We start from the raw sequence: 13,675 nt of genomic DNA, 5'->3' as shown, positions 1-13,675 counted from the left end.
AATAAATAAATAAGGCATAGTGTTTAATAGCTTTCTGAAATGTCCCGTGTGCTCATTTTCTTCAGCTTCCTGAAAATACGTCACAGTAGTTTTGTTGAAATATCTATCTAGGTAATATTGCTTTCAGAATGTCCACTCTTGGGGCTGACCTCGCATCTGAAGTTCATACATAAGTGACAAACCAGGCCATATCCTTCCTCACATTCATTAGCAGTTATATCAGTGTGTGTAGTTTGCCTCTTATAAAACGACGCTCCCACCAAATCATTTTATTTGACAAATGAGAGAGGGCTATTTAGATATATTTACGAATTGAAACCTCAGGTATTAAGACATAAGACATAAGACATAAGAAATTTATTTGTCATTGCGCTCACAAGTGGGTGCAACGAAATGAGGTGCTCTTCCCCAAGGTAAAACTGGACAACACTACAAAAAAAAGTTAAAATATACACAACTTTTAGTGCAAAATGCAAGCTGTGTAATGCTGGTTTAAAAGCAAAATACAAGGGTTTTTCCTTAAAAAAACACAGCTTTTTGGCTTATGTTTCTGCTGATTTTAGAATGGCTTGTTCTTAGCATGGGAGTGAAGAATCTCATACTGGTTCACTATTTTGTAAATGGGTCATCTCAGTGTGCCAAGACCTCTTTTTTAGTCCAGGATGAGAAAATTTGAGGACTAGACATATCATCATTAATTCTTGTCCCATAAACTGCATGCCAGAATATGGGACTTTATTTTCTTCTCACAAAGGGACTTCTGCATATTTTAGTTCAAAGAACTGCAGGATATCTCACTGGCTTAGGTATTTTACTGTGGAGTAAGAGGCTGGGAATTGGATCCCCCACTTGACAGGAGCTGGACTCAGCAATCCATAGGCTCCCTTCAGACTCTACCGCTCTAAGATGATGATGATGGATTCACGTTCATGTATCATCTTAATGTGTGTTATTTATACATTCACCTCTGCTGTTGACTAAAAGTTCTTATGGTTGTTCTGGGTTTTTCGGGCTCTTTGGCCGTGTTCTGGAGGTTGTTCTTCCTAACGTTTCGGCAGTCTCCGTGGCCGGCATCTTCAGAGGAACAGGAGTAGGAACTGTCTCCATGTTCTGTCCCATCCAGAGTTCCAACTCCTCTTCCTCTGAAGATGCCGGCCACAGAGACTGGCGAAAAGTTAGGAAGAACCACCTTCAGAACACGGCTAAAGAGTCCGAAAAACCCAGAACAACGATTAGATCCCGGCCGTGAAATCTTTCGCGAATATATTAAAAGTTCTTACTGTGAATTTTTTGGATTTTCTTTGTGTGCATGTACTTGCAAGTTATTCAGAAGAAAAGAGAGAGAGAGAGAGAGAGCATTTGATACCTGTGAAAAAAATGCATGCACTTCTGCAGATAGTCTCATGGTCCATGACTCGGACGAAGTTTTCTAGACTGGGGTTAATGCTTTCTTCCTTGTTGTTGTTTAGTTGCTAAGTCGTGTCTGACTCCTCGTGACCCCATGGACCAGAGCATGCCAGGCCCTCCTGTTTTCCACTGCCTCCCGGAGTTGGGTCAAATTCATGTTGGTCGCTTCAATGACCCTGTTTCAGTAATGTACACATGCTAAAAAATTCCAGCTCTTTCTAAGACTACTCTATTTGGAACTTTGTCCTGCCAGGTGATACCCCAAAAATATTTCCCACAGAATATCAGTCTTTTACAGCCGTCGATCAACCTTTCCTCCAAGCTGTCCATTCATGTTTGACTACAACTCCCATGATTCTCCAGAGCTTACAGGAATTGTAGACCAGCGCAGCTGGAGGGCAATAGTGTGGGAGAAAGATGTAGCCTCAGTACCTTGTAACAGCAGGCATCAAGGATCCTTGCATGGCAGCAACACCAGCTGCTGTGCCAGTGCATATATCAAAGGCTTTCCCAACGTTATTACCTACTGTGTAGACTTCTTTCACTCAGAAGTGCTATTCCATCATCTTCAAATGGCATGATTTCCACATCAAAAGGCAGTTAACATTTAAATCCTCTCACAGCCCCTTCTGGAAGCAGTGTTGAGTGTCGCCAAATTTCTGTGGGCTTTTGAGTACGGATGACTTGGATCTTTTCCTTCTATAGCACTGGTAATTTTTGATGTTTTAACACCTATTTGTACATGAGCTGTGCAGATTTTGCACCTTCCCCAAAATGCGTAACTGCCTTGGGGAATTCTGTAAAGTCTAATTCCAATGGAATACCATCAACCTCAAGAACAGCAATTAGGATTACAGTGGTGCCTCGCAAGACGATTGCCTGACAAGACAATTAATCAGCAAGATGATTGTTTTTTGCGATCGCTGTGGTGCTTCGCAAGACGATGTTTTCTATGGACAATTTTCGCAAGACGATTTTTAGATTTAAATGCATTCCAATGGGGAACCACATTTCGCAAGACAATATTTTCACAAGACAACGTTTTTCGTGGAACGAATTAACATTGTCTTGCAAGGCAAGGCAGGAAAAACAGACAGGCTTTATCAGGGCACGACTGCAGCTGTGGGTGGCCAGACCTACATCTAGACTAATCAATGGGTGTGTTATTGAACATGGGAGTCCCTGAATCCTGTCACCTCTGAGCAAACGCCTCCACCACAGCCCATGGAAGGCACGCTGTCCGTTAGCCAGGGCTTGGAAAAGTTATTATTTTGGACTCCATCATCCAGAATTCCTAAGCCACTATGACTCATCACAGCGGTAATCCAAACTCTTCCAATCTCAGCTAGTGGTCAGAAAAAAGGTCAGCCTTTACTTATTTATATTTCCACTGAACAAAAAAAATCCTGCTATCCTCCAACTCATCATTTCCACTATGTTTCTTTGGGACGAAACCAGGAAAGAGGCAAAACGGAACCAGGGACAAAACCTAATGGAGGAAGGGGTCGTTTCTCAGTTGGCCGCCAACCAAGGACCACCAGCCAACGTATTTTTTTCTATACATATTTCTGAGCCTCACCGTGTAACCTGATATAAACAGGGCAGTTCCGGAGAGGGAAGAAATGGCTCATACCAGGAGGGGCTGTTGTTTGCCCCTTCAGAAATCACATTGCACAACATATGTCACAGCACAGTGTTCTGCAGAGAAGCTAGAGAAGAAACGCATTGGGCACCAAGTAGAATCCTCATGCTAATACTGTACTAACGTTATCATGAGACATAGTATGCATCAGCCAAAACAAAAAAAAAGGTAGAAAGGGTTCTTCCCTTCCCTCACCCATTAAAATACTCAAGTCAACATTTGTCTTCAGAGAACTTTCCCTCCACCCTGCTAATTGCAGGAGCCAGGATTACAAATACAGACTAGGTCGAGTCGTTTTAACTTAAAAGTGCTTGCTGAAGACCTAGAGAACTGGTACATTTCTCTAGCTCTCCCTGTGAGGAGGGAAGTGATTAATTTGCCAACGTCCTGAAGTGGCTCACTAATTTAACCACTTCACGAGAATGGCGAATTCAAACGATAAGGCTTGTTTTGGACTGGTTCTGGTGATCACACACCCAACCAAGAACAATCCTATCCACACCAAAAAAATGTATGAATAGGACCACTCTGGGGACAAGCGGGTTTGCTCCCCCCCCCCCAAAAAAAAAGACTTTTTCTTATTACCATCTTTAAGAGCAAACCAGCCTTTTCCTGCAGTGGACCAAACAATGGGCTAAACACCTGTATAGTCTATCTCTAAATTACATTCCGAAAGTAATATGGGAGTGATTTTTGGGGAGGGGGATGCAAAGGTCTCAAGTGCGATCAATGCTGTTCCAAATGTTAATTGGGAGGAATATTTTTAGGCATTTATCAGTCACTGGGAACAGAATTCTTCATGTTTTTTGCTATGCTCTTGTCAATCCTTAGTTTCATGTTGGTTTTAAATGAAAAACAGTAACTAAATAATAAAACAAGTCTCTCTCTCACACACACACTCACACACAAACACAAATATTTCCACAATGTTTGCAGTGTTAGAAGTAAGAAACTGCCGTTGGAAAGACGCCTGCTTCTTGGGAGGAAAGCGATGACAAATCTTGACAGCATCCCGAAAAGCAGAGACATCACCTTGCCAACAAAAGTCCGAATAGTCAAAGCTATGGATTTTCCTATAGTGATGTATGGAAGTGAGAGCTGGACCATAAAGAAAGCAGACCGCCGAAGAATTGATGCCTTTGAACTGTGGTGCTGGAGGAGGCTCTTGAGAATCCCCTGGACTGCAAGGAGAACAAACCTATCAGTTCTAAAGGAAATCAACCCTGAGTGCTCACTGGAAGGACAGATCCTGAAGCTGAGGCTCCAGTACTTTGGCCATCTCATGAGAAGAAAAGAGTCCTTGGAAAAAACCTTGATGTTAGGAAGGTGTGATGGCAAGAGGAGAAGAGGACGACCGAGGATGAGATGGCTGGACAGTGTCTGCGAAGCAACCAACATGAACCTGACACAACTCTGGGAGGCAGTAGAAGACAGGAGGGCCTGGCGTGCTCTGGTCCATGGGGTCACGAAGAGTCGGACACGACTAAACGACTAAACACACGCATAATGAATGACTTTAAAAAAAAAACTTTCTACCTTCTGTGCATTTCCCTTCTCCATCCTGTTTCTTTCCCCAGTGTTTTGTTCCAAACAGACATTCAACACTATATGGACCCCCTGACTACAGTAAGGCCTCTTTAGGTCTTCCCCCCCCCCGTCCTCACCCACTACATACAGTGGTGCCTCGCAAGTCGATTGCCTTGCGGGACGATTAATCTGCAAGATGATTAGTTTTTGCGATCGCTGTTGCGCTTCGCAAGACGATGTTTTCCTATGGACGATTTTCTCAAGATGACGATTTTCCCCCACTGGAACCCATTAAATACATTTCAATGCATTCCAATGGGGAACCACGTTTCGCAAGACAGTGTCTTCACAAGACACCATTTTTCGTGGAAGGAATTAACATCGTCTTGCAAGGCACCACTGTATTTGGTTTCGTTTTTATTAATTACGGCATTTTTCAAAGTTCAATGTCTCCTCTCTTTATGTGGATGCTGCCATTTTAGCTACATAACGTATAGTAGAACAAGTTGGTTCAGACAGCGGTCCCTTTCTTACCCTGCTTTGATTACCAAAAGGACCGTGGAGAATTAGAAAATGCTCTGAACCCAGCATTTAATTGGGGAAGTGGGAGCCAGGGTCATATTTATTCCAATGAAAAGCCAACTGTCTGGGGACTCATTCCGGTGGTCTGTGCAGGGCCATGAGGATCTCCTTCTCAACCAGCTGTCTCCAACACCTTTCTAAACCAACCCTCCTCCCCACAGCCTCGGCTCAACTAATACATTAACATTCCCTTTCTCTTGTAAATATTGCCTGAGCAATTCAGCCTCCCTCCTGGCCTCAATTAATTGTGGCCTGGGGGAGAAGGAGATAAGTGAGTGCTAAAACTTTAACTACATCTCCACAGATGGTAAAAATAAAGTTTGATGTGACAAGCAAGAGCAGCCAGGGAATATGGGGCTGGTTTTGGAGCAGGCACTGGCTCTAAAAAAAGCAGGGGGAAATATATTTTTTTGAAAGATTTTAGCAAGAATACTTCTTTTCCTTTAGGTGATTGCAGTCATTAACGTGTTCTCTGTTTCACTTAATTATTTTTGAGGCCAAGTAATTTTGCAATTTCGGATTGTGTGGCAGGTGTGAGGATGGTGACACCGCAATTATTCGAACCGTGCTCATCCGTGCCACTTCCCCAACCCTTGACATTACTCACAGTGGGTTTTTTCGAGATATTGTGAAAGGTGTCTCATGCAGGCAAGGCCTGGGGACTAAAATTCTGAAGCTTAAAAAAAAAATCACAGCAAAGAAGGTTGCCTGTCAGAATCTGCTGATTCTAGTGATCAAAATTAGGCACAAAAAATCTGCTTAGGCTGCAACTATATCGGCCCTTCTGGAGTGGGATGATGGGCCCTTTTGGAGTAGGATGATAGGGTTGCCGAGGTTGGGGAGAGGAACAATATGCCATTTGATGGCATACTGACTTCAAGTGACCTATTTATAGTTTAACTCCCTCCATCGCCAATTTCTGGTATCCTGAAGTGGCTTAATAAACGGGCCACTTCAGGATAGCAGCAAACTGAACACTTCCCCGGCTCTTCTGTAGAGGGGCAGGACAAGTAAAATTCATTTTTTTGCCTCTGCTAGACCATCTCTGATCCACCGAATCACTTAGATTACATTTTTTAAAAATAGGTTCTTTGCCTCATATGTAGTGCTTCGTGGCGCAGTGGTTAAACCGCTGTACTGCAGCTAAAACTGTGCTCACGACCTGGGGTTCAATCCCAGGTAGCTGGCTCAAGGTTGGCTCAGCCTTCTATCCTTCTGAGGTAGGTAAAAGGAGTACCTGGTTTGCTGGGGGGGGCAATGTGTAGCCTGCATAATTAACTTGTAAACCGCCCAGAGAGTGCTTGAAGCGCTATGGGGCGGTATATAAGCAGCACGCTTTGCTTTTTGCTTTTTGCTGATCAAGAAACGGCCTGCAGCTGCGGTTTCAATCGGCATTTCACTTTCTTCAGCTGCTAACCCAGTAACAACACCTGATGAAACAGGCAGTAGAGAAACAGACCAGAAATCAAACTGTGGCTTATTTGGCTAACAGTAATAAAATCCTTGATTATACAACCAACTATGACTTAGCATGACGTGCAAACGAGGGAACTGGGTTCAGAGGTACTACAGCTAGCTTCTTGCTTACTAGGTAAAAGGTAAAGGTTCCCCTTGACAATTTTTGTTCAGTCGTGTTCGACTCTAGGGGGCGGTGCTCATCCCCGTTTCCAAGCCATAGAGCCAGCGTTTTTGTCTGAAGACAATCTTCCGTGGTCACATGGCCAGTGCGACTTAGACATGGAACGCTGTTACCTTCCCACCGAGGTGGTCCCTATTTATCTACTTGCATTTGCATGCTTTCGAACCGCTAGGTTGGCGGGAGCTGGGACGAGCGACGGGAGCTCATTCCGTCGCATGGATTCGATCTTACGACTGCTGGTCTTCTGACCCTGCAGCACAGGCTTCTGCGGTTTAACCCGCAGCGCCACCACATCCCTCTTGCTTACTATATCCACAAATTTAAAGGACCATGCCTAACTCAAGAAATAAGCATCACACTCTCCCTCATTTTCCTCCATATTGTTTCATCCGGCTCCGTGCATCAGCCAAGCCCTTCACATTATCAAGTTCCTGCTCACACCAGTCAACACAAGTCAAGTGCAGAAACTCATGAATGGAAGAAACGTCTGCTCGGTCAATAAAACAATATGACTAGAGAAGGTGGAAAACCTGTAACACAAATGGTTATTGCCATGGAACTGTAACATTGGGATCAGCTCTAAGCTGGAATTCATGTTACCTATTTTGCAGCAAATCTGATCTGAATTAAATAAGAACAAGACACTGCTTGTTATAGTTTAAAGGCAATTTTTCTTCTTTTATTGAACAACAGCAATGCCAGAAGCGTAACTGACCCACTGAGTGTTTTGCTTAAAACATTATTTCTTTCAATTGTAAAGACCAATAGGTTATTTAGAGTGCAACTAGCCCTATTTCCAAAAGGATGCAATGAAATGTTTCTTTAAAAAATCAGGAAGCAAAAGCCACCGTAGGAGGAATCATCTTTCCAGACCACTCAATATAATGTAAAAAATTAAGCAGCTCAAAGATGCCAAACAAGGACCCCAAAGCTATTATATTCCCTTGCATTGTCCGATCCCCATTACAGCATCCTACAAGCAACGCTTTCAATGCCAAGGTGAAATAAGGAGTGGGAGGAAGGGGGGAAAAATCTTCATAGTTTCTTGGGTCTGTGCAAAACATGCTGTTTCAAGCACATAAATGGTTTCATCTTCTCATAAGTAACTCTTACCATGAAAAATTTCTGAACCAGGGCATTTAAAGGCCAAAAAGTTAGTTTCCAGCAGCATTTTTAAAAAACTCCTTTGTTGGCTGCACTTTTGAGGAAGCAGTTCTTATGGGAGGCAAACAGTGCAATAAGCACTTCCAAATTAGTTGCTAGTGACTTGGTGTGCTTATTATTCATTTCTCTTTTTTACCCCTTCAAAATATTAGCGGGTGCCTTCTGCCCCTTTCAAAGTCCAGAAGGAGGGTCTTTGAAGCATTGTGTAACTTGAAAGCCCAACACCTAAAGAAGGGCCCATAAAAAAAAAAAGCCAAAAAAGGAGAGAGGAAAGCTTTTATATTGGATGAATTCAGTTCTCTTCTCCATAATACACACAATGGCACTGGAAATCTTGACCTGCCGTGTGTCTGAGAGGGCTGAAATCTCAGACACGCAAGGATAAAATGGACATTTCTATCAATACATTTTAAACACTCGCAGCTCTCTATTAACAGAAAAGCATTATCCAAAGGCCCTCTGGGCCACAGAAAGCCGGCAAAATTGGCTGCAAAGACAGCTGACCAGTTTGGGGGGGGCAACTAAGAAGCGACCCCTTCTATGGCAGGCTTTCTTTCTACAGGCTTGTGATGCGGGGGGGGGGGGGGATGGCAGCAGGTAGCACGAAGCACAGGAGGGAGCCGAACCAACTGAGATTCATTTCCTTTTGAAAATACAGCCTCTTTTTTGTTAGCTGTGTTGCAACCGATCCATTATCATGCCCTGCTACGCATCAGCTACAGGAGAGCACTGATAAACTCCGACAAGCCAACTATGCTATTATGTTCTCTGTTACAGCAAACATTTCTGTTGAAGAGATGTTCCACTAAAAGAGAGGGAAAGGGGGGGGGGGCTTTGTGGAAGCAACCCTTGAGTAAGAACCAGAAGATATGGGGTGTTTCTAGATCAGGGGTAATATAACCACAGCTTCAGGGTCACAGATGACAATTCCCCATACCATTTTTGCAAGTCTGATTGTTCCAACCATTGAGATAATATTATCAAGAAAAGGTCATTTCCCACTTTTCAAAGGTTTACTGGGAATGACTGGTTTTGCATTAAAATGAGGTGCACCCCACCACATATTCCATCAAAACCCAAACCTATAAAAATGGAAGTGGACATGGACTTCCAGCAATATTCTCTTTTGATTTTTAAATTTTTACTCATGGGGGGATGGGACTGGTGGACACCCATACCCCACAGTTGCTAGGATAAGATAAACTTCCACTATCAGCTGAAGGTTTGTTTGCCCATCATCACCAACCTGGGCAGTTGCCCCTTTGGTTTTTAACAATTTTCATGAAATATTAGTCCATTTTCAGTCGTTTACACTGCAAAAAACACAAGAAGGAAAACAAAATCAATTACTAAAATAACAAACATGTAATAAAGCAACAAATATTTTATTCGATAAGATTTATGAATCTTGAGACAGGAAGAAACACTGCAAGGGATTGAGGACAAGAACACATGTGAAATCTGGGGAGGCTAACCATCTTTCTTTGATATACAGTGGTGCCCTGCATGACGATGATAAGCCGTTCCATAGAAATCGCTGCTTAGCGAAATCATCGCCATGTGAAATCCGTTTCCCCATTGGAATACACTGAAACCTGTTTAATGCATTCCAATGGGGAAAATACATCGTCGTCCTGCGAAGATCGCCCATAGGGAAGCTATTTTGTGAGCGCCGATCAGCTGTTAAAATGGCTGTCCTGCGAAGCATGGGTCCCGAAAACATAGGGAAGCTATTTTGCAAAGCCGCCGATCAGCTGTAAAACTCGTCATCTTGCGAAAAAACGGTCCGCAAAGCACGGACCAAATCATTGTCCAACAAAAATCGCCCACTGGAATGACTGTTTTGCGAATTGCTATAGAGATCGCAAAAACCTTGTCATGCGGATTCATCGTTTTAAAAGGTCGCCATCTAGCAAGGTACCACTGTATTCCTGCAGATTTATATTGGTTAAATGCCAATCTGCTCTGTTTGACCAATTGTGACTGACTGAAGACCAACGTTCATTTCACAGTTTTCTCCGCTGCTTAAAACAGCACTTAAACTGCCTACTTTTAACACTGAGGTTGAACAGGGTCACAAACCAATGTCAGTCCATACCGGATCTGTACTAGCAACCAAATTAACATAGTGGTGCTTTTAATTTGGAGTGACAGGGGAAGTAGACAGTTTTGACCGGCTTTTAGCCAAGTAACAAGCTATGCAAAACAGAAAAGAGTGGCTAGTATCTCTGGTGTCCACCTGGGTTTTGTCTGTCTCCACTAAAACACCTGAATGCCCACCACCAGAATCTGAGTTTACTCAGGTGGGAGACAGAGAATGTCAGTAGTGACAAGATTCTGGTTGAGAGAGGCTATATGGGCATAGTGAGTCAGCCCCTCAGTGATTCTGCAAGCCTTCTCTAGAGTTCTTGGCTGTGATCTGAAATCAAGACATAGAAATGTTGTGGGCTTTCTTTCCTCATGGATTATGCAATTTGAGCAGAAATACAATGTGCATAAATGTGCATGAAACCCATGTTGGTATGCAAAATTCATGTCACAGAAGAGCAAAGCACGAACCGACAGGAAGTGCAACAAGGCAGGCTGAGTCCTGTGGTTGAGTTACCAAACCAGGCCACTTGAACCCATGTTTCTCAGCAAGTAATTTATGCTGCACTTCTGCCCTGCCAGGCTACCTACCATTAGACAGGAAAACAGGACATTTAAAAGAGTCTAACAGTTTGAGGCAACTCTCCTTGTTACTGAGCCTCACACTGCAAAACGAACATGCAACTACTTTGCACTCTGTGTAACAGCAAACTCCAAACATGTGTAAAGATGCACAAAATAATGAGTTACGAGTGCCATTTCAGTGACCAGGCTGTGCATGCCACTGCAAGCTAATTCCCCCGCCACCTCCAGTTCTCTCGCTCTCTCTTTTTCAGGAATACATCTTGGGTGCCCTTATGAAAAAGACAATCAAGGCATTTATAGATTTTGTTCTATATTTCGTGCTAAAGCCTGTATGAATCGTCAAATGCCGCAAAAAATCAGCTTGCCGGAGGCAGGCTGACAGGTCATTATTCTGTCTCCTCCAAATTCTACCTGACGATAAGAAAACTCCACTGGTTTGATGTTTTATCCATTTGCCGGATGGAAAGAGAAATTACGTGGGTCTAGATAACGATTCTCTCCACTTTGCAACAGATTACAGAGTTTCCCTTCTTTGGGGAGTGGAGAGTGACTCTGTGTGTGTGTGTGTGTGTGTGTATGTGTGTGTGTGTGTGTGTGTTCACACACACGTGATTGCTTGCGTGCGTGCATGTGCGTATGTGAATATTTGAAAGAGGCAAAGGAAGTTCCTTGAATGAGGCAGACTAAGGACATCTCAGGGGACTGGGGGGGTTGAGGAAAAGTTATATAGCAGTAGGATAGCATAATTTGTGCTGATAACACAACTACAACACTATATGCCTATTTATATTAAAATAATAAATAAATTGAAGCTTCAGGGAGCCAACACCCCCTCCCCTCCCCTCCCCATGGAGACACACACAAGAGATACTAAAGATTAAAGCAGAGGAAACAAAGAAAAGCAGGAGTTTTGTAAGAAATTGGACAAAATCAAGCAGTAGTGCTCATGGTTGACAATTGTTTGGATATATTGTGTTTTTTTTCACAAGGTTTGTCATTTTAATTTAGTGTGGGTGGGAGATCCTCTGCTGTTAACTCTGATGAATGATGTCTTCCTAGCATAAACCAAGGGACAGAGGATGTCAAAGATCTCCCCAACATTATGAACAAGTCAGAGGGTGATCAGATGGACATGTGGTTCTCTATTGGTTTCCCTTCTGGTGCCTTTCAGTGCAATAGGTATAAACATATGTATCCATGCTTGGTTGATGCATTGCTGTAGCCCTATGCCACTTACTTTAGTTAACAAACAAAAAAAGGGGGAGAGAAATTGCCACTGCCCAAGAGAGTGAAAGCTGTTGAAAAAAAAGGCATGAAATGGGACAGGGATGGGGGCATCGATAATAATCAAAAAGGAAACAAACTGGAAAGATCGAAAGAGCTGATAAAATAGATCACACAAATGATAAGAACTTTTGAAGTACAAACTGGTCACTCCAACTTCCCCTATAAAGTTGTGCCCTCATTTACTCAGAAACAGTCTCTTGGCATGGGTGAGGAAGGAAGGATGGGACAGGAACAAACCGCTTGGATGCCTCTTGAAAGCAAAGCGTGCTGCTTATATACCGCCCCATAGCGCTTCAAGCACTCTCTGGGCGGTTTACAATTTAATTATGCAGGCTACACATTGCCTCCCCAGAGAGCTGGGTACTCATTTAACCGACCTCTGAAGGATAGAAGGCTGAGTCAACCTTGAGCTGGCTACCTGGGATTGAACCCCAGGTCGTGAGCACAGTTTTGGCTGCAGTACAGTGGTTTAACCACTGCGCCACGAGGCTCTACTTAAGGGGCGTCCCCAGGGCCAGATGAGAATCTTGCGGATGCAGGATCTTCTAAAGTTTTTGGAAGGCATGGATATCCGAATGTTCGTTAGGAGGGATCCTTTCCCCTCCTCTTTTATAATGTACCGTCCACTGAAGTGACAAAGCTGCCCTGTTCCTTTCTCCAGACCCTTTATTCTGAAGTTCTGTTTGGAAAATCAGATTTGAAAGATGGATTCTGGACAGCAAACAAGTACTCAAACTCACAGAGATGGACTAATCAGCCGATTTCTGGACCGTGTCAATTTACACAGCTATATATTTCTAAATTAATTTGGTCCAGGATGATGAATTTTCTGCATCAGTCTGACATCTTTAACTGACTGAAATTTTGCCTCTTTTTTTTCATACGCAGTTTTCTATACGTGTTTTGTATACAATATTCTCTATTATATTCATTTTAGAGGCAAACTTTCCCTAATAAGCGACTTCTGAACATGTTTTTTTTCCTTTTCCATTTTATTTGCACCTCCCTGTAACAGCCTATGGAGAGAATGTGAAATATTTTATTAAGTGTACAGGCATTTTAAGACTTAGATCTCTTTAGAACAAAGACTGAAATTTTCTTCACAGATGTATCTTAAAGGCCATTTCCAGAGAGGCAAAAATCTATATATTTTCCCAGCAGGATAGATGCATTAGTCTTGTTAGAGCAAAAGCAAGAAGTTTTTGTGACACCTTGAAGTCTGAACAGTTTTAATTGGCACAAGGTTCTGTTTTTATATTTTCTCTGGTTACATCAGACGAAATGGGCTACAATCTATGAAAGCATACGCCAAACAAAACTGCTTGGTCTTTAAGGTCACAACACCCTCTGTTGTTTCTCCTTATTTTGTGAGTCTTACTTGCAAAGCGTGCATAGACTACAGTATGAAGATCAATCCACTGGAGCGTTTTTCAGAGAACTCCTAAGTAGCACACTGAAGAAATTCAGAAGCCAGAGTTTGCCATACTCACAGTTTACCTTGTCTCCGTTTCAAACTTCAGAACGACATTCCCTCTAATATTCTGATCACTTCCTGAAGGGAAACACAACAGAAGGGGGGGAAATGTTTAAAACCAGTTTTGTTATGACATTTCCAAATCACAATTCAGTGTACCATGACTCTAGTATGACTTCAAACAGAAGTCCCTGTAGGAGCAGAGAAAATGGTGTAGATGCAGCCTGAGGTGATCTGATCCATTTTCAGCAAATGTGCAACCTTTAACGTATAAAGCTGT

General features: G+C 42.8%; 1 protein-coding gene across 2 annotated transcripts in view; it reads right to left on the bottom strand.

The window, feature by feature from the left end:
- The window catches only part of ZBTB7C (zinc finger and BTB domain containing 7C), a 265,388-nt gene that overhangs the window by 156,122 nt on the left and 95,591 nt on the right, over positions 1-13,675 (bottom strand). The window contains exon 2 of one of the 2 annotated variants that reach the window (XM_072992953.2): positions 13,412-13,473. The gene's annotated coding sequence lies outside the window, so the exon portion shown is untranslated. The remainder of the gene's footprint in view (positions 1-13,411; positions 13,474-13,675) is intronic. The other variant, XM_072992954.2, reaches the window with a different exon arrangement.

This window comes from Pogona vitticeps, chromosome 2 (assembly GCF_051106095.1).
Source record: "Pogona vitticeps strain Pit_001003342236 chromosome 2, PviZW2.1, whole genome shotgun sequence".
In the NCBI taxonomy this organism is placed as follows: Eukaryota; Metazoa; Chordata; class Lepidosauria; order Squamata; family Agamidae; genus Pogona; species Pogona vitticeps.
Note: the sequence above shows the minus strand (reverse complement) of the source record. Positions and strands in the feature narration are given on the sequence as shown.